Below are 27,188 nucleotides of genomic sequence, written 5' to 3' on the forward strand. Positions count from 1 at the left end.
GCTGATCACTCTCAATCAGTACCCCGTTCCTGCCTTCTCCCCATACCCCCTCACTCCGCTATCCTTAAGAGCTCTATCCAGCTCTCTCTTGAAAGCATCCAACGAACTGGCCTCCACTGCCTTCTGAGGCAGAGAATTCCACACCTTCACCACTCTCTGACTGAAAAAGTTCTTCCTCATCTCCGTTCTAAATGGCCTACCCCTTATTCTTAAACTGTGGCCCCTTGTTCTGGACTCCCCCAACATTGGGAACATGTTTCCTGCCTCTAATGTGTCCAATCCCCTAATTATCTTATATGTTTCAATAAGATCCCCCCTCATCCTTCTAAATTCCAGTGTATACAAGCCCAATCGCTCCAGCCTTTCAACATACGACAGTCCCGCCATTCCGGGAATTAACCTAGTGAACCTACGCTGCACGCCCTCCATAGTAAGAATATCCTTCCTCAAATTTGGAGACCAAAACTGCACACAGTACTCCAGGTGCGGTCTCACCAGGGCCCGGTACAACTGTAGAAGGACCTCTTTGCTCCTATACTCAACTCCTCTTGTTATGAAAGCCAACATTCCATTGGCTTTCTTCACTGCCTGCTGTACCTGCATGCTTCATTTCATTGACTGATGCACTAGGACACCCAGATCTCGTTGAACTCCCCCTCCTCCTAACTTGACACCATTCAGATAATAATCTGTCTTTCTATTCTTACTTCCAAAGTGAATAACCTCACACTTATCTACATTAAACTGCATCTGCCATGTATCCGCCCACTCACACAACCTGTCCAAGTCACCCTGCAGCCTTATTGCATCTTCCTCACAATTCACACTACCCCCCCAGCTTAGTATCATCTGCAAATTTGCTAATGGTACTTTTAATCCCTTCATTCACAAAATGCTGGAGTAACTCAGCAGGTCAGGCAGCATCTCGGGAGAGAAGGAATGGGTGACGTTTCGGGTCGAGACCCTTCTTCAGACTGATGTCGGGGGTGGGACAAAGGAAGGATATAGGTCGAGACAGGAAGATGGAGGGAGATCTGGGAAGGAGGAGGGGAAGGGAGGGACAGAGGAGCTATCTGAAGTTGGAGAAGTCGACGTTCATACCACCGGGCTGCAAACTGCCCAGGCGAAATATGAGGTGCTGCTCCTCCAATTTCCGGCGGGCCTCACTATGGCACTGGAGGAGGCCCATGACAGAGAGGTCAGACTGGGAATGGGAGGGGGAGTTAAAGTTCTGGGCCACCGGGAGATCGGTTTTGTTAATGCGGACCGAGCGCAGGTGTTCAGCGAAGCGATCGCCGAGCCTGCGCTTGGTTTCACCGATATAAATAAGTTGACATCTAGAGCAGCTTCGTCTAAGTCATTAATGTATATCGTAAATATCATATCATATATATACAGCCGGAAACAGGCCTTTTCGGCCCACCAAGTCCGTGCCGCCCAGCGATCCCCGTACATTAACACTATCCTACACCCACTAGGGACAATTTTTACATTTACCCAGCCAATTAACCTACATACCTGTACGTCTTTGGAGTGTGGGAGGAAACCGAAGATCTCGGAGAAAACCCACTGCACATTTGTCCATACTCTCCCATCTATTGCCAGTTCAGATATCTATCTTCAGTGCGTTATGATGTTTGGGACAAAGACCCATCATTTATTTATTTGCCTCTGTACTCCACAATTTGAGATTTGTAATAGAAAAAATCACATGTGGTTAAAGTGATCATTGTCAGATTTTATTAAAGGGTATTTTTTTACATTTTGGTTTCACCATGTTAAAATTACAGCTGTGTTTATACATAGTCCCCCCATTTCAGGGCACCACAATGTTTGGGACAATAGACAATAGGTGCAGGATTGGCCATTCAGCCCTTCGAGCCAGCACCACCATTCAATGTGATCATGGCTGATCATTCTCAATCAGTACCCCGTTCCTGCCTTCTCCCCATACCCCCTGGCTCCGCTATCCTTAAGAGCTCGATCTAGCTCTCTCTTGAATGCATTCAGAGAATTGGCCTCCACTGCCTTCTGAGGCAGAGAATTCCACAGATTTACAACTCTCTGACTAAAAAAAGTGACACATGGCTTCATGGGTGCTTGTAATTGCTCAGCAGTGTTTAATTGCCTTCTTAATGCAGGTATAAGAGCTCTCAGCACCTAGTCTTTCCTCCAGTCTTTCCATCACCGTTGGAAACTTTTATTGTTGTTTATCAACATGAGGACCAAAGTTTTGCCAATGAAAGTCATATAAGCCATTATGAGACTGCGAAACAAAAATAAAACTGTTAGAGACATCAGCCGAACCTTAGGCTTACCAAAATCTTCTTAATGATGGTTGGAACATCATTAAGAAGAAAGAGAGCACTGGTGAGCTTACTAATCGCAAAGGGACTGGCAGGCCAAGGAAGACCTCCACAGCTGATGACAGAAGAATTCTCTATATAATAAAGAAAAATCCCCAAACACCTGTCCGATAGATCAGAAACACTCTTCATGAGTCAGGTGTGGATTTGTCAATGACCACCACTGTCCGCAGAAGACTTCATGAACAGAAATACAGAGGCTACACTGCAAGATGCAAACGACTGGTTAGCTGCAAAAATTGGATGGCCAGGTTAGTTTGCCAAGAAGTACTTAAAAGAGCAACCACAGTTCTGGAAAAAGGTCTTGTGGACAGATGAGATGCAGATTAACTTATATCAGAGTGATGGCAAGGGCAAAGTATGGAGAAGAGAAGGAATTGCCCAAGATCCAAAGCATACCACCTCATCCGTGAATCAGCAAGACAATGATTCCAAACATACTGCTAAAACAACAAAGGAGTTTTTCTAAGCTAAAATATGGTCAATTCTTGAATGGCCAAGTCAATCACCCGATCTGAACCCAATTGAGCATGCTTTTTATGTGCTGAAGAGAAAACTGAAGGGGACTAGCCCCCAAAAAACAAGCATAAGCTAAAGATGGCTGCAATACAGGCCTGGCAGAGCATAACCAGAGAATACACCCAGCAACTGGTGATGTCCATGAATCGCAGACTTCAAGCAGTCTTTGCATGCAAAGGATATGCAACAAAATACTAAACATGACTACTTTCATTTGCATGACACTGCTGTGTCCCAAATGTTATGGTGCCCTGAAATGGGGGGACTTTGTTATTATCCACAGAGGACGCCATCTCTCTGGCTCTTCACACTGTCCTGACTCTCCTGGAGAGACAGGGCACGTACGTGAGGATGCTATTCATAGACTATACCTCTGCCTTCAACACGGTCATCCCCACCAAGCTCACCACCAAACTCCACCAGCCAGGCCTCAGCTCGTCGTTATACGACTGGATCCTGAATTTCCTGACGGAGCGACTGCAGGCAGTGAGACTGGGCCCGCACCTGTCCTCCACTATCACCCTGAGTACCGGCACACCACAGGGCTGTGTATTGAGCCCCATGCTCTACTCCCTCTTCACACACGACTGTGTTCCTGCATTCGCCATCAACACCATTGTTAAGTTTGCAGACGACACAAAGGTGATCGGGCTGATCACCAACGATGATGAAACACACTACACAGCGGAGGTGCAGAACCTGGCGGACTGGTGCTCAGATAACAACCTGTCTCTAAACACCTCTAAGACTAAGGAGCTGATCATCAACTTCAGAAGGTCACATAATGGGGAATACGCTCTGATTTGTATCAACGGGGACAGTGTGGAGTGTCCAGCTTCAGGTTCTGGGCACACACATTTCGGAAGACCTCACATGGTCCACTAACACCGCTGCGCTGGTCAAGAAGGCACAGCAACAACTGCTTTTCCTAAGAACACTGAAAAAGACTGATCTGTCCCAACAGCTGCTGACGACCTTCTACCGCTGTACCACAGAGAGCATCCTAACGCATGGCATCTCTGTGTGGTATCTCAGCTGCACGGAGGCGGAGAGGAGAGCTCTTCAGCGGGTAGTCTACAGAGCTCAGAAGATTATCGGGATGCAGCTTCCACCCTTGGAGGGCATCTACAATACACGATGCCTCAGGAAAGCCACCAGCGTTCATAAAGACTCCTCACACCCCTGCAACAGTCTATTCGAACTTCTACCATCCGGCAGACGTTACAATGCCTTCTACGCCCACACCTCCAGACTTAGGAACAGCTTCATCCCCAGAGCCATAGCTGCTCTGAACCGGTCCTGCTGAGTGCCCCCCCCCCATGAACTGTCTCCTTCGGATGGTCACGTCGCACAGCGACCCGGCACAGACCTACTTGCACTTTATACTGTTTTAACTGTTTTCTAATTTTGTTTCTCTGGGTTGTCTAAATTTCTCTTGATTAGCTAACTAATTTATTACATCGAATGGAAGTCGCATTCCCAATCTCGTTGTACCCCTGTACAATGACAATAAAGATATATTGTATTGTATATTGTGTTGTATTGTATTGTAAACACAGCTGTAAACACATGGTGAAACCAAAATGTATAAAAATGGCCTTTATTAAAATCTGACAATGTGCACTTTAACCACATGTGATTTTTTTCTATTACAAATCTCAAATTGTGCAGTACAGAGGCAAATAAATAAATGATGGGTCTTTGTCCCAAACATTATGGAGGGCACTGTCAGTCTCTTAAACATTGCTATCATATCTGCTTCCACCACCTCCCCCACAGCACGTTGCAAGCAGTGACCTCTGTGTAAAAAATCTTGCCGAACCCATCTCCTTAAACTTTCTCTTTATCTTTCAACCTCTGCTGGAAATGAATAGATGTTAATTGCACCACAGCTCAATTACTGCACATAATTATGGTCACCACAAGATGTTACAGCATGTGCAAAGCTGCTGGGGATCTACAAAGGTATGTGGAGACTGGGAATTGTGGCCATAAGGTCAGATTGGGATGTTTTCTATGGAATAGAGGAGACAGAAGGAGATTTACAACATTGTGAGATGCTTAGATCCAGTAAAACAGGAAGGAACTATTTCCTTGGCACAGTCAAAAGCCCTGGTAGGGATTTAAAGTAATTACCACAAGCATTCAAGGGGAAAAAATATGAAAAACAATTCACTCAAAGCATCTCATATTTGACTTGGGCAGCTTACAATCCAGTGGTATATTGATTTCTCTAACTTCACGTAACCCTTGCATCCCCTGTCTCCGTCCCTCCCCCACTCTAGTTGTCATACTAGCTTCACTGTCGTTCTGTTGAGTTCTGTCCGTATAACTCGTTATCACCAATCCCACAGCCAACAATGGACCATTGTGGGCTCAACCTTTTCTTGATTATTGTTGCTTTCTGCATTTCTTTCATTCATTTGCCCTAAGTACCATCTATATCTATTGTTCCCCTTTCCCCTGACTCTCAGTCAGAAGGGCCACGACCTGCAGTCACCTATTCCTTTTCTCCAGATGTTGCCTGATCCAGCTTTTTGTGTCTGTCTTCACCGAAAAAAACACATTTCCCAGAAATCCTATGCAATAACCAAGTAACCGTATTGAGCGCCGACTGAAGATGAGGTAGCTCATGCTGGGAACAGGATGAAGCACACAGCTCCGTCAACAAGCACAGACACAAACAACCGCACAGCCCACATGTCAAACTTCCTTCCACTCAACACAAACATTCCAGCATTTAAGATGTTTAACATCTTGCTTCAGTATTACCTCTCGTGTGCTGTCTCTCTGTTCATGAGATCCATTCCTTCTTCCTGCATAAAAAAGAAACCAAAGATTGTTTGAGTTGGGTTTGAGAAACAGGGCTCCCTGTTCACCTACTTTCACTTCACGGATCGCGATTCACAGTGGTGCAGCAGTAGAGTTGCTGCCTTACAGTGCCAGAGACCCAGGTTCCACCCTCATTATTGGTGCTGTCTGTGGAGTTTGCATGTTTGCCTGTGACCATGTGGGTTTACTATGGGTGCTCTGCTTTAACATACAACTAGTGTATAGGTATTTAGTTGGTCGGAGCAGACTTGGTGGACCAGAGGGCCCATTTCCATTCTGCATCTCAAAACAAAACTTCCATTACAATGAAGAGCTTTATATATTAGTCACTAGGAATGCTTCACTTGCTACAGGGAAATATAGGGCCCAGCTGGGATATATATTTTCAAATAGAGGTCCGTGAAATACAAACACTGTTTGCTTGGGTGGCATCTCTGAAATACCCAAGCCACAAATTCTTAAAAATGCATGTTTTGCTTTTCATTTATTGCATCTTTCTGACCTCTCAGAGTTATACAGCACAAAATCAGCCCTTTGGCCCAACTCACCCATGCTGACCAAGATGTCAATTCTGAGCTAGCCCCACTTGCCTGCGTTTGGCCCATAATTCCTGTAAATCTTTCCTATCCATGTACCTGTCTTTTAAATGCTGTTATTGTATCTGCCTCAAGTACCTCCTCTGGCAGCTCGTTCCATATACCCACCATCCTGTGTGAAAGAATTGTCCCTCAGGACCCTTTTTAATCTTGCTCCCTCTTCCTAGCATCCACAGCAGCCCTGCGATTCCTGACCTATTTCATGAATGCTCATGTCAGGAAGGGTTCTTTAGGAACCTAAACCTTTGTTATCTGGGGAGACCTACATCTGAACATAATAAGCTACGGGAAATATATCAATGTGAAGGGAGTCTGTGCAATGGGTCAGGTAGCTCATGAAGGATTTTAACAAGTACATTTAAGTCCATTGCACTCTAGACTTCTCAATATCCGATCAACAAACATTGTGGAAGTCAGTTTCATTCATTGTCTCTAAAATCTGTTGGTCTCTGACTGACTGTTGGAAAGGACAGCATTTTAACTTAATAATTTTGAAGGATTGCGCTGTTTTAATGACAACTGTAGAAAGTACAAGTTTGTAGGTTAATTGGCTTCAGACAAACTCTACATTTAACATGAAGGCAATTTATGGATTTCAAATGAGTCGGGGTATTCAACAAATCTACCAACATTTCATGATAGGCAAAAATGTCTTCTGACACTGCCAGAGTCTGAATCATTATTATATTCAACGTTGACATATTGTTGTATTGCAGGAGAATCAACGGGGAAAGGGATCAGGTAAAATGTTGAGCTGAGACCAATGATCAGGTCAGCCACAATCTCACTGGACGATGGAGTGAGATTGTCCAGTCTCATGATGTTGCAGTCATGTGGTCAACTCTGGCCACACTGTACTGTGACTGAGAGAAATGTGAAGCAACACATCAGCCACTGTCCCAGGGCATCTCAGATCTGGAGAATCAAATAACCCCATCCCTTGAATAAATGAATTTCTTTATTTCAACACATTGGAACAACTAACCAGAGCAGTGCCCTAATGCTGCCTGTCTCGCTGAGTTACTCCAGCATTTTGTATCTCTCTTTGGTGTAAACCAGCGTCTGCAATTCCTTTCTACACTGTGGACTGCTCACATGCTGAACCCAAATGTGACTGAACACTTGTTGCCAGGACTGAACCTTCTTGGCTTTGAGATGGTGTTGAAGTGTACCTGTTCCACTTTACCTGTTTGATCTGATGCAGCCTGCTGCTTGGGATACGAACAGGTGATGAAGGGACGATCTGGAAAAAGTAAATGTGAATACCCCAAATCTTTATTACAAATTATACAGAACACGTAATATTTAAAAATATATATATTCTTAGAGGATCTCATGCTGAGTAAGTGGAGAAAGGTTCAGGCTGGGGACAGAGCAGGTATTAACTTGAGATAAACAATTACACGGCCAAATAATCTCAAATGCAGCTCAGCAAAGAGCCGTCATTAAGCACAACTTCTCAACTCCGCCAACGCTGCTCCATTCATCTCCTCGGCCCTTCACTGCATTTCTGGCCCTGGTGTCTCTGGACAGCCACTTTGTGCTGCTCCCATGCTCACTGTGACCCGCACAGAAGGAATTTACTCTAATTTTGTCAATTGGTGGCTAAGATGACTGGATCTCATTACCAGATGTGCCTGGGGGAGAACATGATAGATGATAAAGGTTGATAAAGACACTGCGGCAATGTCTTTTAAATGAACTTTTGAAATGAATAAATGGGCAGGTGAAATTTAATGGTGAGTTGTGAAGTGGTATACCCTCGGCAGAGAGAATAACAAAAGACAACAAAGTCGAAATGGCAAAGATCTTCAGTGTGCAGGAACTGGATGAGTTCTAAATCTTGAAGGGCAGGTGCAAGTAAAGTTCATAAAGTGAACGAGATCTTGGGATTTATGTGGAGCAAGAAAATACAATGTTTTGTTACAAAACACGCGATAGACCACAGCTTTGGTCACCACATCCTTTGGTAAGACTTCTACAGGAGATGCAGAAAAGGATATTTCTTGGGATGAGGGAGTCAGCGAAAAGGTGAAGCGAGGTTGTTCCCCTTGGAACAAAGATGGTTGGGAGGAGGCGTATGAAATCATTACTGGTTTAACGACGGTACAGGAAAGGATGTTGTTCCATTAGCTAATGGTTCAAGGTCTGTAGGCACATATTTTAAACTCAGGGCAAAGGATACTTGTGAAATGCGATTAATTTATTTCTAAAAAGTAATTCTTTATAATTTGGAACTCATAATCTCTGTTATTTATAAAACATAAGTGGTCCAATTAGTAAGTTTGCAGGTAACATAAGCATTGGTGTTGTGGATGGTAAAGGCCATCAAAGATTACAGCAGGATATCGATCGATTGGAAATTTGAACAGAGAAATGGCACGGAATTTAATCCATACGTGTGAGGTGATGCAGATTGGGAGGTCAATGCCAGTCAACCCCAAGTTAGAGAGAGAGGGTGGGGGGTATGCTTCCGAGAAAATAGTCATGTCATGCTTGGATTTATATGAAAAAAATTGAGTTTATTTATTCTTTTAATTTTACATGTTCCGTGAGAGTGGATTTTATTCCTTATCTCAAATTTTGGGATAGTGATTTCTGAATTCTGCAAGAATTCCATAACCCAGATGGCCAAAATGCAGCAGTTGCCTGTCTACAGTAAATGGCAGGACCCTTGGGAACATTGATCTTAAGATGCAAGTCCATAGTTTCCTGATAGTGGCAACGCAATAGATAGGATGCCAATGAAGGCATATGGCATTCTTTCAAAAATAAAATTGATAAATAGATCAGTCCGATGAAGTGGCCTCACTGGAAAAGTCGCCTATCCATTTTCTCCAGGGATGCTGCCTGACCCGCTGAGTTACTCCAGCCTTTAGTGCTCATTTTGTCCAACCTCTCCTTCTAGCTAATCATTCCAATCCAGGCAACATTTTGGTAAACCTCTTCTGCTGAAGTCTGAAGAAGGATCTTGACCCGAAACGTCACCCATTCCTTCTCTCCAGAGATGCTGCCTGTCCCACTAAGTTACTCCAGCATTTTGTGTCTATCTTCGGTTTAAACAAGCATTTGCAGTTCCTTCCTACACATCGAGTATAAGAGATGTAGTTGTATAAAAGTTTAGTTAGGCCACATTTGGACTATTGCGTGCAGTTCTGATCATCACATTAAAGCTTTGGAGAAGGTGCAGAAGGGGTTTATTTCCATTTTTCCTATCATCTTTCTATCATTTCCCATCCATTTTCTTCAAAGATGCTGCCTAACCTGCTGAGTTACTCTAGCATTTTTTTTTCCGATCTAACCAGCATCTGCAATTCTTTTTTATTCCATTTGGACAAAATGGAATTATTTTTCCTCGTGCTTGATAAAGTATTTAAAATTATGAGGGTAGACAATCAAAGTCTTTGTCCCAGAGTGAATGCCAATACTAGAAAGCACAGGTTTAAGGTGAGATATGTGCTTTTTCCTCTGGGAGGTGTCTGGAATGCAGGGGAAAGTGATGGAAGTTGATATGACAGAATCATTTAAGAGGCATTAGGTCAGGTACAGTGCTCTCCATAATGTTTGGGACCAAGACCCATCATTTATTTATTTGCCACTGTCCTCCATAATTTGAGATTTGTAATAGAAAACAATCACATGTGGTTAAAGTGCACATTGTCAGATTTTAATAAAGACCATTTTAATATATTTTGGTTTCACCATGTAGAAATTACAGCAGTGTTGATACATAGTCCCGTCTCCCCCCCCCCCCCCCCCCCCCCCCAATTTCAGGGCACCATAACGTTTGGGACACAGCAGTGTCATGTAAATGAAAGTAGTCATGTTTAGTATTTTGTTGCATATCCTTTGCATGCAATGACTGCTTGAAGTCTGCAATTCATGGACATCACCAGTTGCTGGGTATATTCTCTGGTGATGCTCTGCCAGGCCTGTATTGCAGCCATCTTTAGCTTATGCTTGCTTTGGGGGCTAGTCCCCTTCAGTTTTCTCTTCAGCATATGAAAGACATGCTCAATTGGGATCAGATCGAGTGGTGATTGACTTAGCCACTTAAGAAGTGACCATTTTTTAGCTTTGAAAAACTCCTTTGTTGCTTTAGCAGTATGTTTGGAATCATTGTCTTGCTGTAGAATGAACCACTGGCCAATGGGTTTTGAGGCATTTGTTTGAACTTGAGTAGATAGGATGTGTCTATACCCTTCAGAATTCATTCTGCTACTCCCATCAGCAGTTGTATCGCAATGAAGATAAGTGAGCCAGTACCTTCAGCACCCATACATGCCCAGGCCATAACAGCCCCACCACCATGTTTCACAGATGAGGTGGTATGCTTTGGATCTTGGGCAGTTCCTTCTCTCCTCCATACTTTGCTCTTGCCATCACTCTGATATAAGTTAATCCCTTGAAGACAGAAGCAGGGGAATTTATTATGGGTAACAAAGAAATGGCAGACAAGTTAAACCGTTACTTTGGATCTGTCTTCACTGAGGAAGATACACACAATCTCCCAAATGTTCTAGGGGCCGGAGAACCTAGGGTGATGGAGGAACTGAAGGAAATCCACATTCGGCAGGAAATGGTTTTGGGTAGACTGATGGGACTGAAGGCTGATAAATCCCCAGGGCCTGATGGTCTGCATCCCAGGGTACTTAAGGAGGTGGCTCTAGAAATAGTGGAAGCATTGGAGATAATTTTTCAATGTTCTATACATTCAGGATCAGTTCCTGTGGATTGGAGGATAGCAAATGTTATCCACTTTTTAAGAAAGGAGGGAGAGAGAAAACGGGTAATTATAGACCAGTTAGTCTGACATCAGTGGTGGGGAAGATGCTGGAGTCAATTATAAAAGATGAAATTGCTGAGCATTTGGATAGCAGTAACAGGATCATTCCGAGTCAGCATGGATTTACGAAGGGGAAATCATGCTTGACAAATCTACTGGAATTTTTTGAGGATGTAACTAGGAAAATTGACATGGGAGAGTCAGTGGATGTGGTGCACCTCGACTTTCAGAAAGCCTTCGACAAGGTCCCACATAGGAGATTAGTGGGCAAAATTAGAGCACATGGTATTGGGGGTAGGGTACTGACATGGATAGAAAATTGGTTGACAGACAGAAAGCAAAGAGTGGGGATAAATGGGTCCCTTTTGGAATGGCAGGCAGTGACCAGTGGGGTACCGCAAGGTTCGGTGCTGGGACCCCAGCTATTTACGATATACATTAATGACTTAGATGAAGGGATTAAAAGTACCATTAGCAAATTTGCAGATGATACTAAGCTGGGGGGTAGTGTGAATTGTGAGGAAGATGCAATAAGGCTGCAGGGTGACTTGGACAGGTTGTGTGAGTGGGCGGATACATGGCAGATGCAGTTTAATGTAGATAAGTGTGAGGTTATTCACTTTGGAAGTAAGAATAGAAAGGCAGATTATTATCTGAATGGTGTCAAGTTAGGAAGAGGGGATGTTCAACGAGATCTGGGTGTCCTAGTGCATCAGTCACTGAAAGGAAGCATGCAGGTGCAGCAGGCAGTGAAGAAAGCCAATGGAATGTTGGCCTTCATAACAAGAGGAGTTGAGTATAGGAGCAAAGAGGTCCTTCTACAGTTGTACCGGGCCATGGTGAGACCGCACCTGGAGTACTGTGTGCAGTTTTGGTCTCCAAATTTGAGGAAGGATATTCTTGCTATTGAGGGCGTGCAGCGTAGGTTCACTAGGTTAATTCCCGGAATGGCGGGACTGTCATATGTTGAAAGGCTGGAGCAATTAGGCTTGTATACACTGGAATTTAGAAGGATGAGGGGGGATCTTATTGAAACATATAAGATAATTAGGGGATTGGACACATTAGAGACAGGAAACATGTTCCCAATGTTGGGGGAGTCCAGAACAAGGGGCCACAGTTTAAGAATAAGGGGTAGGCCATTTAGAACGGAGATGAGGAAGAACTTTTTCAGTCAGAGAGTGGTGAAGGTGTGGAATTCTCTGCCTCAGAAGGCAGTGGAGGCCAGTTCGTTGGATGCTTTCAAGAGAGAGCTGGATAGAGCTCTTAAGGATAGCGGAGTGAGGGGGTATGGGGAGAAGGCAGGAACGGGGTACTGATTGAGAGTGATCAGCCATGATCGCATTGAATGGCGGTGCTGGCTCGAAGGGCTGAATGGCCTACTCCTGCACCTATTGTCTATTGTCTCATCTGTCCACAAGATCTTTTTCCAGAACTGTGGTTGCTCTTTTAAGTACCTCTTGGCAAACTGTAACCTGGCCATCCTATTTTTGTGGCTAACCAGTGGTTTGCATCGTGCAGTGTAGCCTCTGTATTTCTGTTCATGAAGTCTTCTGCGGAAAGTGGTCATTGATAAATCCACACTTGACTCCTGAAGAGTGTTTGTGATCTGTCGGACAGGTTTGGGGATTTTTCTTTATTATAGAGAGAATTTAATGTAGTTTAATGTAGATAAGTGTGAGGTTATTCACTTTGGAAGTAAGAATAGAAAGGCAGATTATTATCTGAATGGTGTCAAGTTAGGAGGAGGGGGAGTTCAACGAGATCTGGGTGTCCTAGTGCATCAGTCAATGAAAGGAAGCATGCAGGTTCAGCAGGCAGTGAAGAAAGCCAATGGAATGTTGGCCTTCGTAACAAGAGGAGTTGAGTATAGGAGCAAAGAGGTCCTTCTACAGTTGTACCGGGCCCTGGTGAGACCGCACCTGGAGTACTGTGTGCAGTTTTGGTCTCCAAATTTGAGGAAGGATATTCTTGCTATGGAGGGCGTGCAGCGTAGGTTCACTAGATTAATTCCCGGAATGGCGGGACTGTCGTATGTTGAAAGGCTGGAGCGATTGGGCTTGTATACACTGGAATTTAGAAGGATGAGGGGGGATCTTATTGAAACATATAAGATAATTAGGGGATTGGACACATTAGAGGCAGATAACATGTTCCCAATGTTGGGGGAGTCCAGAACAAGGGGCCACAGTTTGAGAATAAGGGGTAGGCCATTTAGAACGGAGATGAGGAAGAACTTTTTCAGTCAGAGGGTGGTGAAGGTGTGGAATTCTCTGCCTCAGAAGGCAGTGGAGGCCAGTTCGTTGGATGCTTTCAAGAGAGAGCTGGATAGAGCTCTTAAGGATAGCGGAGTGAGGGGGTATGGGGAGAAGGCAGGAACGGGGTACTGATTGATAGTGATCAGCCATGATCGCATTGAATGGCGGTGCTGGCTCGAAGGGCTGAATGGCCTACTCCTGCACCTATTGTCTATTGTCTATTGTCTATAATTCTTCTGTCATCAGCCGAGGAGGTCTTCCTTGGCATGTCAGTCCCCAGAATTCTTCTGTCATCAGCCGTGGAGGTCTTCCTTGGCATGTCAGTCCCTTTGCGATTAGTAGGCTCACCAGTGCTCTCTTTCTTCTTAATGATGTTCGAACCAGTTGATTTTGGTAAGCCTAAGGTTTGGCTGATGTCTCTAACAGTTTTATTTTTGTTTCTCAGTCTCATAATGGCTTCTTTGACTTTCACTTGCACAACTTTGGTCCTCATGTTGATAAACAGCAATAAAAGTTTCCAAAGGTGATGGAAAGACTGGAGGAAAGATTAGGTGCTGAGAGCTAGAAACATAAAAATTATACATAGAGCTAAACAAAGCTCTCTTACACCTGCATGAAGGAGGCATTTAAACACACCTGAGCAATTACAAACACATGCAAAGCCATGTGTCCCAAACATTAAAGTGCCCTGAAATGGGGGGACTATGTATAAACACAGCTGTAATTTCTACATGGTGAAACCAAAATGTATAAAAATGGCCTTTAATAAAATCTGACAATGTGCACTTTAACTGCATATGATTTTTTCTATTAGAAGTCTCAAATTGTGGAGTACAGAGGCAAATAAATAAATGATGGGTCTTTGCCCCAAACATTGTGGAGGGCACTGTCTATGAACAAGCAGGACTGGAGGGCTGTGCACACTCACTGCAGCCTTGTGTTTCTGGGCACTGGAATTACCATACCAAGCCGTGGCACAACCAGTGAGGCCTCTAGTGCACCTCAATAGTCAATAGTCAATAGTCGTTTATTTGTTACATACACATAAATGTGTAGTAAAATGAAACATTACCCGCAGTTGAACAATAAGACCAATAAGATTAATCAATAAAAATGCAATAACACATACAATCACAACTAACACCAAACAAAAAGAAACATCCATCACAGTGAGTCTCCTCCAGTCCCTTCTCACTGTGATGGAAGGCCAGAATGTCTTTTTCTCTTCCCTGCCGTCTTGTCCCGCGGTCAGGCTGTTGGAGTTGCCACGTCGGGGCAGTCGGGGCTCCCGATATTGAAGCCCCCGCTGGGCGGTGAAAGGTCCGTGGCGGGCCGACCCAAGCCCCGCGATTTGGGGCGGGCGAACACGTTGCCTCTGCCACTGCCGGAGCTCCCGATGTCGGCCCCCAACCAGGGGCCTGCGGGCTTCCGACGTCCACACGGCCCGCGCCGGAGCCTCCGGAGACGAGTCGCAGCCGTTCCCGCAGCATTCGCAGGCAGCCAGCGCCGCAGGTGGTGAGTCCGGTCCGTGGGCTCTGCGAACCAGAGCCCCAGGTGGTCCCAGGAACATGCTGAACCTCCGCAAAATTAGAGTGCTGGCAAACCTTCTTTGTGATTACATCGACATGCTGAGCCCAAGACAAATCATCAGATAAAACACCCAGGAATTTGAAGCTGCTACCCTCCACCGCCAAACCACCAATGAAAACTACCATGTAGTGTCCGACATCGATTCTTCTCCATGGATTGTCACTTGTCGTTGTGGGAAAGCTTGTGTGGTCATACAAAATGGTTATACAAAATGGCGGCACTGCCCTAGCAGCTGCCGCTCACCTGCGGTCCATTTGTCTTTGTGTTTTTGTTGTTTGTTTTTTTTTTGTCTTAATTGTAGTTGTGATGTGGTGTTTTTGTGTTTGTGTACTGTGTGTGTATGTAGGGGGAGGGGGAAACTAACACTGTAAATATGTGTCCCTTCCGAACGGAGACCCGACCTTTGTTTTCTGGGCCGTGTCTCCGTTCCTGCTGCGGCCTACCATCGGCCCAACTCCTGGAGCTGTCAGCCTCCAGGGCTCTGGTTCGCAGAGCCCGCGGATCGGACTTACCACCACCGGAGCCGGCCGTCTTCGGAGGCTGCGGGAGCAGCTGCGACTCGCCTTAGGCTCGGGCCGCGTGGATGCCGACATCGGGAGCTCCGGCAGCGGCAGCGTGTTCGCCCGCCCCGGATCGCGGGGCATGGGGCGCGGACATTTCACCGTCCGGCGCGGCCTAGGATGGCCGCGGGATATTTCTCTGCTGGGCGGGGGCTTCAATGTCGGGAGCCACGACCGCCCCGACGTGCAACAACAGCGGCAGCAGCGTGTGCGCCCGCCCCGGATCGGACTTATCATCGGCGGAGCCGGCCGTCTTCGGAGGCTGCGGGAGCGGCTGCGACGCGACGCGCCTTGGGCTCGGCCCGCTGTGGACCGTCCGGTGCGGCCTGCAACCACAACAACCTGACTGCGGGCGAGGACAGCGGGAGAAGGGAAAGACATTGTGGCCTTCCATCACAGTGAGGAGAGAGAGGACTGGAGGAGACTCACTGTGATGGATGTTTCTTTGATGGATGTTTCTTTTTTTGTGTGTTTTTGGGGTTGGGTGGTTTGAGTGCCTGTTTGATGCTTTTATTGTTGGACTGTGTTTTTGGGGGTTTTGGGGTGTGTGATTTGAATGCCTATTTAATGCTTTTATTGTTGGACTGTGTTTTGGGGGGTTTTTGGGGTTGGGTAATTTTGGGTGCCTGTTTAGTGCTTTTATTGTTGGACTGTGGGTGATTGAATTAACATTTTGTTCAAGATGGCCGCGCCGTTGTGTTTGGCTGCCTGCCACTGTATGTTTCTTTTTTTTCCTGGTCAGATGTGCAGCACTTTGGTCAACGTGGGTTGTTTTTAAATGTGCTATACAAATAAATTGACTTGACTTGACTTGACTTGGTCCTGAGATCCTGAGAGCGATGCCGTCTGGAGCTATGCTCCTGGTAGGGTCACCTATGGTGGTATGGTCGAGGGGGAGGTCCCTGACAAAGAGCAGTTCAACCAAGACCACACGGTGGAACAGGTGGAGGATGATGGCTGACTTTATTGGAGAGTCACAAAAGCTGGGAAGGCAGATTAAGGCTGCAGCAGAAAAGGGTCCCCCAGGTCGTCTTGGACTCCATGCCACTGGATCCTGACTCAGATCCATCAAGGACCCTGTGGTGGCTGTCTGTGCACCAGTCTCCCCACGTTAAACAAAGTCACGCACAGGCATCCGACCCTATGGAGAGGCCAGTCATACTCGCTTCGAGTGACCGCCAATGATGATAGAATAGAATAGTTAGAATAGTTCCTTTATTGTCATTGTAACATGAGCCATGTACAACGAAATTGTAAAATGTCAGCCAGTCAGTGCACCATTCAAACATTTCTAAAAGCTAACGATACATACAAGGTAAAATATTTTAAAAAAGATAAACAACTAAAATAAATATCATGAAAATAGCACGCATAAACACCCAACCCTACATCCTTCTGTCGATTCCACAGTCTCTTATTATGTATCGCCCCTGCGTTCCTTGGCGGCTACATTTAGTGCCTTTATAGCAGTGGGGTAAAAACTATTTTTAAGTCTGTTTGTCCTTGTCCTTGTAGATCTGTACCGTCTGCCTGACGGTAACAGTTCAAACAGGGAGTGTCCGGGGTGGGAAATGTCCTTTATAATACTCTGGGATTTTTTGATGCAGCGGGAACTGTGTAAGTCCTCCAAGGTAAGTAGAGGGCAGCCGACAATCCTCTGGGCGTTGTCAATGGCCCTCTGGAGCGCTTTCCTCTGAGCCGCTGTGCAGCTGGTGTACCATACGCATACACAGTATGTTAGGATGCTCTCAATGTAGCACCGATAAAAGGACAACAGCAGTCTCTGAGTGATGTTATTCTTCCTGAGCACCCTCAGGAAGTGCAGTCTCTGCTGGACCTTTTTCAGCAGCGCAGAGGTGTTCACGCTCCACGTCAGGTCCTCCTCAATATGGATTCCCAGGAAGCGGAAATCCGCCACCCTCTCCACACAGTCCCCTCTGATAGTTAATGGTACCATGTCCGTTTTATTCTTTCTGAAGTCTATTATTATTTCCTTTGTCTTTAAGGTGTTGAGGAGCAGGTTATTTTCTCCACACCACACTGTCAGCTGCTCCGCCTCATCCCGGTAGGCGTACTCGTCCCCCCCGGTGATGAGTCCCACCACCGTAGTGTCATCCGCAAATTTGACAATGGTGTTGCTGTGGTGGGCGGGGGTGCAGTCATGTGTATAGATGGTGTAGAGCAGGGGGCTCAGCACGCAGCCCTGTGGAGAGCCGGTACTGAGGCTGAGGGCCGTGGATGTGTGATGGCCCACTCTGACTCTCTGGCTGCGAGCTGACAGGAAGCTATTTATCCACATGCAGGTGGAGTGTGGAAGTCCCAAGTCCCCCAGTTTGTCCACCAGTTTATGGGGAAGGATGGTATTAAAGGCAGAGCTGTAGTCCACAAAGAGCATCCGCACGTAGCTCCCCGGCTGCTCCAGGTGGAACAGTGCAGCATGGAGGGCTGTGGCTATAGCGTCCTCTGTGGATCTATTCGCTCTGTACGCAAACTGGTGGGGGTCAAAGCTTCGGGGCAGGAGTGATGTGATATGACCCCGGACCAGTTTTTCAAAACACTTCATCACCACTGGTGTGAGTGCGACTGGCCGGTAGTCGTTGAGGCTGGAAATGTGGGGTTTTTTGGGCAAGGGGACTATGATTGCGGACTTCAGACAGGATGGAACAGTGGACTGGGCCAGAGACTGGTTGAAAATCCTCGTACAGACTCCAGCCAGCTGGTCAGCGCAGTCCTTCAGCACGCGTCCAGAGACGCCGTCGGGTCCAGTAGCCTTCCTTGGATTGATGGCCCGCAGCGTGCGCCTCACCTCATGCTCCTCTATCTTGAGGGTTAGGCTGCTGTGGACCATGTGGTGTGATATGGCTGTCTCGGGTGGCTCCACTTCAAAGCGAGCAAAGAAGAGGTTCAGCTCCTCTGCCAACGAGGCGTCACCTTCAGCAGCTCCAAGGTTGGTCTTATAGTTGGTTAGATACTGGATCCCCTGCCACACCTGCCTGCTGTTGTTACTGTCCAGGTGGTCCTCTATCTTCCTCCTGTAGTCTAATTTGGCCTCTCTGATGCCTCTCTTCAGGTTAGCTCGGGCCATGCTGTATAAAGCCCTATCGCCAGACCTAAAAGCAGTGTTCCTCTCTTTTAACAGCCGCTGGACCTCCCGGGTCATCCAGGGCTTCTGGTTGGGGTAGACCCGGATGCGTTTGTCCACTGTGACAGTGTCCATGCAGTTTTTAATGTAACATAGTACACTGTCTGTGAACACCTCCAGGTCCCGGTGTTCAAACACATCCCAGTTGGTCCTGTCGAAGCAGTCCTGCAGCTGCTGAGATGCACCATCAGGCCAAGTTGTGATGGTCTTTGTGATGGTAGGAGCGGTTTTCCTGAGGGGGGCATATGCAGGAATTAAAAACAGGGACATATGGTCCGACTGACCCAGGTGTGGTAGTTGTCTAGCCCTGTAGCCCAGCTTGATGTTGGAGTAGACCTTGTCCAGTGTGTTAGCTCCTCTTGTAGCACATTTAACATGCTGATAGAATTTGGGGAGCATTTTCTTCAAGTCCGCGTGGTTAAAGTCCCCTGCTATGATGTGAACACCGTCAGGATATATGCTCTGTTGACTGCTAGTGCTACCATACAAATATCCGATAGCCGAGTTAGCATTAGCATCCGGTGGTATGTACACAGCAGTTATCATGACAACAGTAAACTCTCTAGGGAGATAAATGGGCCTGCATTTAACAGTCACATACTCCAGGTCCGGGGAGCAGTGACTGTCTACAATCACTGTGTTTGTACACCAGGTGTTGTTCACGTACACACAGAGCCCTCCACCTCTGCTCTTACCAGAGTCTCTTGTCCTGTCATGACGCTGTGCTGTGTAGCCTGCTAGCTCGATAGCAGAGTCCGGAATGAAAGAATGAAGCCAGGTCTCCGTGATCAACAGGATACAGCTGTCCTTCACGGCGTTGTTAGCTGCAGTCTGCAGCCTAAGTTCATCCATCTTGTTAGCGAGGGATCTGGCGTTCGTTAGAAACAGGCTGGGAAGCGGTGGTTTCAGTGGCTGCCTCCGTAGCCTGACCAGAGCGCCGGCCCTGCCGCCTCGCTTTTGCCTTCTCTCTCTGCGCCGCCTTCGCCTCCTCCCCGCGGGGATGGTGATCCACGGAGAGTCGGGGCTCCTCGCTATGTCCGCCGGGATCTTGTATGAGCGGACAAACTCGGCGGTAACCCCCCATTCGCGACCGGCTCCAATCCTAAGAAGATCCTGCCGGCCGTAGACGTTGTTCGCCCGACAGTAAGTACACAGGGCACAAAACAACACGCACACATACACACACACATACACAAAAAACACGAGCACTGACCGGGAGGACATCGAGCCGCTGCAACTGTGTGCGCCGCCAAAAACTGGACTCCGACATCCCTTTTCTGAAGTCAATGATCCTTGGTTTTGTTGATGTGGTACCACTCAACCAGATGTTCTATCTCTCTCCTGTACACTGATTCATCAGCACCCTTCAGCAATGCTGTTAGTGAATTTGTAATTGGCATTGGAGCTGTGCTTAGCTACAGTCGGGGTGAAAGCATAGAGCAGACGCATAAAAACACAGAATGAGCTGCAACTGTGTTGATGGTCCGTGAGAAGATGCTTGTTATATATCCGCACTGATCGGTAACAACATTTCACTGAGTGTGAGGGTCGGTTTAATTTAATTTGGTTTATTAATTGTCACATGTACGGAGGTACAGTGAAAAGGTTTTGTTGCATGTTAACCAGTCAGCGGAAATACACGATTATAATTGTGATTGGGGCGTGGCTGTGTTCTGCAGCTGCGGCTCACCGGCAGTCTCTCCGTTTTTTTTTTGTGTTTTTTTTGTCATTGTTGATGTTAAATGTACGTTTTGTTTTATTTTTAATTCTGTGTATGTAGGGGGGTGGTGGGGGGGTTGGGGGAAACCTTTTTTTAAATCTCCTCCTCAACGGAGATGCGACCTTTACCGTGTCGTATCTCCGTTCGCGCAACGGCCTAACAACGTGGAGTCGGCGGCCTCCAGCTGGGATCGACCTCGAAGACTCCGGTCGCAGGGCCTGGACTTACCATCTCGGAGGTTTCGGCCGTGGGCCCTGCAGACCGCAACATCTGGAGTTCGCAGGTCCCTGGCTGGCGACCGGCTTTTGGGAGCTCCAGCCGTAGCAGCTTCGACCGCCCCGAAGCACGAGGCACGATCAACCCGCCCGCAGGCCCTTCATCGCCCTGCGTGGCCTGGCCGTGGCACTTTACATCGCCCGGTGGGGGCTCAGGACTCTCATCGCCCTGCGTGGCTCGGCCGCGGCATTTTCCATCGCCCGGTGGGGGCTCAGGACTTTCATCGGCCTGCTCGGCTCGACCCTGGGACTTTCCATCGCCCGGTGGGGGCTTCAAGGGGTTGGGAGCCTCGATCGCCTCGTGGCGCCACGGGAGAAGAACGAGGAGGAGATAAGACTTTGCCTTCCATCACAGTGAGGGTATGCCTAGAGCAATCACTGTGATGGCTGTTTTGTGTAAAAAATTGTATCTGTGTGTCTTGTGTTCTTTAATGTCTACTGCCGGACCCTGACGTGAGAGGACGCTGGCGTTGATTATTCGCCGCTTTTCCGTCAGGATAGTTTGTCTGTTTGTCTGTTTGTTTCTATGTTAATTGTATTTGTAAAGCGCTTTGTGCATGTGTTAAGGCGCTATATAAAATAAATATATTATTATTATTATTATTATAATCGAGCCATTCACAGTGTACAGATACATGATAAAGGGAATAAAGACCTTTGAGTTCCTACATCAATGGGCTCAAGAACGTTTTTTTAGATATGTATAGCAATGACTTGAATTTCAAATATGACCAATGAACACACGGGAAATAAAGCTGTGTGTCAGGTGAATAAATCTCTGTTCTCTCAGAGGCTTTACCTGACTGTGTCTGTCTTTACCTGACATGTCTCTCAGTGTCTTTACCTGGACGTGTCTGGCTTTACCTGGCCGTGTCTGGCGTGATCTGGCCGTGTCTGGCTTTACCTGGCCGTGTCTGACGTGACCTGGCCGTGTCTGGCTTTACCTGGCCGTGTCTGATGTGATCTGGCCATGTCTGGATTTACCTGTCCGTGTCTGGCATGAACTGGCCGTGTCTGGCATGATCTGACCGTGTCTGCCATGATCTGGCCGTGTCTGGCTTTACCTGGCCGTCTGGCTTTACCTGGCCGTCTGGCTTTACCTGGCCGTCTGGCTTTACCTGGTCGTCTGGCTTTACCTGACTGTCTGGCTTTACCTGACTATGTCTGTTCACCACCGTTGTGCTGTTCCTCCGGTTGCGCAGAACGTCTGGTTGAAAAATCTGAGAGTTGTCACTAATGAAAAGAAACAAGGAAACATGAGGAGGATATCACACACACGTCACCAAACCCTACAAATAGTTCGGATTCACTTACCGGTTGACCAACGTTAAAAGAAAGTTCATAAGTGATAGGAGCAGAATTAGGCCATTCGGCCCTTCAAGTCTACTCCGCCATTCAATCATGGCTGATCTATCTTTCCCTCTCAACTCCATTCTCCTGCCTTCTCCCCATCACCCCTGGCACCCATACTAATCAAGAATCTAACTATCTTTGCCGTAAAAATATCCATTGACTTGGCCTCCACAGCCTTCTGTGGCAATGAATTCGACAGATTCACCATCCTCTGACTAAAGAAATTTTTCCTGATCTTCTTCCCATAGGAACGTCCTTTAATTCTGTAGCTATGACCTCTGGTCCTAGACTCTCCCACTAGTGGAAACATCCTCTCCACATCCACTCTATCCAGGATTAAGGTTGGATTTAAGGCCTGGTGTATTCACATCAATCTGAAACAAAATACTTTTAAAAGGACTTCAAATAAGTGGCAAAAGCTGAGCTCTGTGGAGATATTGTCATCAGTGCAGTGGCAGACCACTGATATACAAGTCCCTGAGAAACAGTAGGATGAAGCCACTCTGCCCCTTATGTCCACTCTACCATTGAAATGTTGAAAGATAACTTTCTCCATGACAACCATCTTCACCTCGAGATGTTTGTTATCAGGATTCGTGGATTTATCATCTTTCAATTCCATTCATTTTTTAACTAGTGCTAACGTCTTTGGTCTTCCTCCCGAAGAACTTGTACATCTTCAATGAAGACAGAAAAAATACGATTAATTTTTCTGCCATTTCCTTTTACGCTAATATAATTTTTATTAATCAATCACTAAACAAATGCAATATTCATGAAATTTCCAGTCCAAGAATAATGCGTTAAATCTATAGATGATTAAAACCTGGCCATGGACACTAACTGAATGAGTGATGGTCAATTGGCACCTGTGTCCAAGGTAGAAGGACATTTAAGGAAAAGGGTTATAAAGTTATCTGGAAACACAGATGGTCTGAGTCTTAGGTCGTAAAGTCGTAGCTAAACTGCACAGAAACATGGCAATTACTAAGCCAAATGTGTATCTAATTTGTCAACCTGCCTCGGATTGCAAGGATTTTCCTTCGGGAGCAGCGTCCCGTGAATCCAAGTCTCGGTCCTTACTGCAGTCCACAAAGATCAAACTTGAATTGGTCTGATTTCCCCAACAAAGCCACAACACCACAAAATAACCCCCCCCCCCCCCCCCCCCCCCCCTCTGTGGTAACATGTTCCAGTACTGCACCATCCCCTCTCTGAATTGTTCAACTACAATGGCATTTTTTTATTTTCCTCCCAATATGGACATTTCCACATGTCCCCACATAGCCCGATATTCCAGATCTTTGCCCACTCACATAACCCGTTTACATCTCTTGCTTCTTTACAACTTTCAAGCTTCTTTACAACTTTATTTTCTAACTTGTAGCTTCAGCTAATTTAGAACCATACATCCATTCAGCTTAAATCTAATGAATAAACAGTGTTAGAAATTGTTTTATAGGATGTTCAAAATTGAATTGTTGCCTGGAATTTAAAACCCTCCCCAGACCAAAGTCTCAGCTGAACATACACAATGATTTAATCCCAACACCTCTTGTCTGGAGGATTTCAAGATTCATTATACTTAGAAACATAGAAAATAAGTACAGGAGTAAGCCATTCGGCCCTTCGAGCCTACACCACCATTCAATATGATCATGGCTGATCATCCAGCTCAGTAACCTGTACCTGCCTTCTCTCCATACCCCCTGATCCCTTAAGCCACAAGAGCCTCATCTAACTCCCTCTTAAATATAGCCATTGAACTGGTCTCAACTACCTTCTGTGGCAGAGAATTCCACAGACTCACCACTCTCTGTGTGAAGAAATGTTTTCTCATCTCGGTCCTAAAAGACTTCCCCCTTATCCTTAAGCTGTGACCCCTGGTTCTGGACTTCCCCAACATCGGGAACAATCTTCCCGCATCTAGCCTCTCCAACCCCTTAAGAATTTTATATGTTTCTATAAGATCCCCCCTCAGTCTTCTAAATTCCAGCGAGTATAAGCCTAGTCTATCCAGTCTTTCTTCATATGAAAGTCCTGCCATCCCAGGGATCAATCTGGTGAACCTTCTCTGTACTTCCTCTAAGGCTAGAATGTCTTTCCTCAGATTAGGAAACCAAAACTGCACACAATACTCCAGGTGTGGTCTCACCAAGGCTCTGCACAACTGCAGCAGAACCTCCCTGCTCCTATACTCAAATCCTCTTGCTATGAATGCTAACATACCATTCGCTTTCTTCACTGCCTGCTGCACCTGCACGCTTGCTTTCAATGACTGGTGCACCATGACACCCAGGTCACGTTGCATCTCCCCTTTTCCTAATTGGCCACCATTCAGGTAATACTCTGCTTTCCTGTTCTTGCCGCCAAAGTGGATAACCTCACATTTATCCACATTATATTGCATCTGCCATGCATTTGCCCACTCGCCTAATCTATCCATGTCACTCTGCAGCCTCCTAGCATCCTCCTCGCAGCTAACACTGCCACCCAGCTTCGTGTCATCTGCAAACTTAGAGATGTTGCATTCAATTCCCTCGTCCAAATCATTAATATATATTGTAAATAACTGGGGTCCCAGCACTGAGCCTTGCGGTACCCCACTAGTCACTGCCTGCCATTCCTAATCTTTGCTTCCTGTCCGCCAACCAATTCTCTATCCACCTCAACGCTGAACCCCCAATACCGTGTGCTTTAACTTTGTACACCAATCTCCTATGTGGGACCTTGTCGAAGGCCTTCTGAAAGTCCAGATATAACACATTGGCTGGTTCTCCCTTATCCACTCTACTAGTCACATCCTCGAAAAATTCTATAAGATTCGTCAGACATGATTTGCCTTTCATAAATCCATGCTGACTTTGTCCGATGATTTCACCACTTTCCAAATGTGATGCTATCACATCTTTAATAACTGACTCTAGCATTTTCCCCACTACCGATGTTAGGCTAACTGGTCTATAATTCCCCGTTTTCTCTCTCCCTCCCTTTTTAAAAAGTGGGGTTACATTAGCTACCCTCCAATCCTCAGGAACTACTCCAGAATCTAAAGAGTTTTGAAAAATTATCACTAATGCATCCACTATATCTGGGGCTACTTCCTTAAGCACTGGGATGCAGCCTATCTGGCCCTGGGGATTTATCTGCCTTTAATCCATTTAATTTACCTAACACCACTTCCCGACTAACCTGGATTTCCCTCAGTTCCTCCATCTCATTAGATCCCCGGTCCCCTGCTATTTCCGGCAGATTGTTTATGTCTTCCTTAGTGAAGACAGAACCAAAGTAGTTGTTCAATTGGTCTGCCATCTCCTTGTTCCCTATGATCAATTCACCTGTTTCCGACTGCAAGGGACCTACATTTGTCTTAACTAGTCTTTTTCTCTTCACATATCTATAAAAGCTTTTGCAGTCAGTTTTTATGTTCCCTGCCAGTTTTCTCTCATAATCTATTTTCCCTTACCTAATTAAGCCCTTTGTCTGCCTCTGCTGGACTCTGAATTTCTCCCAGTCCTCTGGTATGCTACTTTTTCTGGCTAATTTATATGCTTCATCTTTTGTTTTAATACTATCCTTGATTTCCCTTGTTAGCCACGAATGCACTACCTTTCCTGGTTTCCCCACCGACCAACACCAGACCTTTATCAGCAGCACCATCACGGACCTCATCACCTCCGGCGATCTACCCCCCAGTGCCTCCAATCTCATAGTTCCCCAGCCCCGCACGGCCCGATTCTACCTCCTACCCAAAATCCACAAACAGAACTGTCCCGGCAGACCCATTGTCTCTGCCTGCTCATGCCCCACCGAACTTATCTCTACCTACCTCGACTCCATCCTATCCCCCCCCCTGGTTAAATCCCTCCCCACCTACGTCCAAGACACCTCACACGCTCTCCATCTCCTCGATAACTTCCGGTTCCCAGGCCCCCACTCCCTCATCTTCACCATGGATGTCCAGTCACTCTACACTTCCATCCCCCACAAGGATGGTCTCGAAGCCCTCCGTTTCTTCCTCGACCGTAGAACCAGCCAATCCCCATCGACCAACACTCTCCTCCGCCTAGCAGAGCTGGTTCTTACCCTCAACAACTTCTCCTTTGACTCCTCCCACTTCCTCCAAACCAGAGGCGTAGCTATGGGCACTCGCATGGGCCCTAGCTACGCCTGCCTCTTTGTCGGGTACGTCGAACAATCCCTGTTCCAGACGTACACTGGCCCCATCCCCGAACTCTACCTCCGCTACATCGATGACTGCATTGGTGCTACCTCTTGCACCCATGCAGAACTCACTGACTTCATACACTTCACCTCCAATTTCCATCCTGCCCTTAAATATACCTGGACTATCTCCGACATCTCCCTCCCATTTCTGGACCTCACCATCTCCATCACAGGGAACAGACTAGTGACGGACATTTACTATAAACCCACTGACTCGCACAGCTATCTGGACTACACTTCTTCCCACCCGGTCCCCTGCACAAAGTCTATCCCCTACTCCCAATTCCTCCGTCTACGCCGCATCTGCGCCCGGGATGAGGTGTTTCACACTAGGGCTTCCGAGATGTCCTCGTTCTTCAGGAAACGGGGCTTCCCCTCCTCCATTATAGATGAGGCTCTCACTAGGGTCTCTTCTACGTCCCACAGCTCCACTCTTGCTCCCCCTCCCCCACTCGCAACAAGGACAGAATCCCCCTCGTTCTCACCTTCCACCCCACCAGCCAGCGGATCCAACATATCATCCACCAACATTTCCGTCACCTACAACGGGACCCCACCACTGGCCATATCTTCCCATTCCCTCCCCTCTCTGCGTTCCGCAGAGACCGTTCCCTCCGTAACTCCCTGGTCCACTCGTCCCTTCCTACCCAAACCACCCCAACCACGGGCACTTTCCCCTGCAACCGCACAAGATGCAACACCTGTCCCTTTACCTCCCCCCTCAACTCCATCCAAGGACCCAAACAGTCTTTCCAGGTGAGACAAAGGTTCACCTGCACCTCCTCCAACCTCATCTATTGCATCCGCTGCTCTAGATGTCAACTCATTTACATCGGCGAAACCAAGCACAGGCTCGGCGATTGCTTCACTGAACACCTGCGCTCGGACTGCATTAACAAAACTGATCTCCCGGTGGCCGAGGACTTCAACTCCCCCTCTCATTCCCAGTCTGACCTTTCTGTCA

The 27,188-nt window shown here is 46.7% G+C and overlaps 1 long non-coding RNA gene across 1 annotated transcript; it reads right to left on the reverse strand.

Annotated features, from left to right (window-relative positions):
• Nucleotides 1–5,651: 5,651 nt before the first annotated feature.
• On the reverse strand, nucleotides 5,652–21,883 carry LOC144612506 (uncharacterized). The gene is made up of 3 exons (XR_013549682.1): nucleotides 21,799–21,883; nucleotides 7,500–7,556; nucleotides 5,652–5,701 (listed from the first exon to the last, which is right to left on the reverse strand). It is a non-coding gene; the product is annotated as an uncharacterized LOC144612506 (long non-coding RNA).
• Between the last annotated feature and the right edge of the window lie 5,305 nt (nucleotides 21,884–27,188).

Source organism: Rhinoraja longicauda, unplaced genomic scaffold (assembly GCF_053455715.1).
Source record: "Rhinoraja longicauda isolate Sanriku21f unplaced genomic scaffold, sRhiLon1.1 Scf000049, whole genome shotgun sequence".
In the NCBI taxonomy this organism is placed as follows: Eukaryota; Metazoa; Chordata; class Chondrichthyes; order Rajiformes; family Arhynchobatidae; genus Rhinoraja; species Rhinoraja longicauda.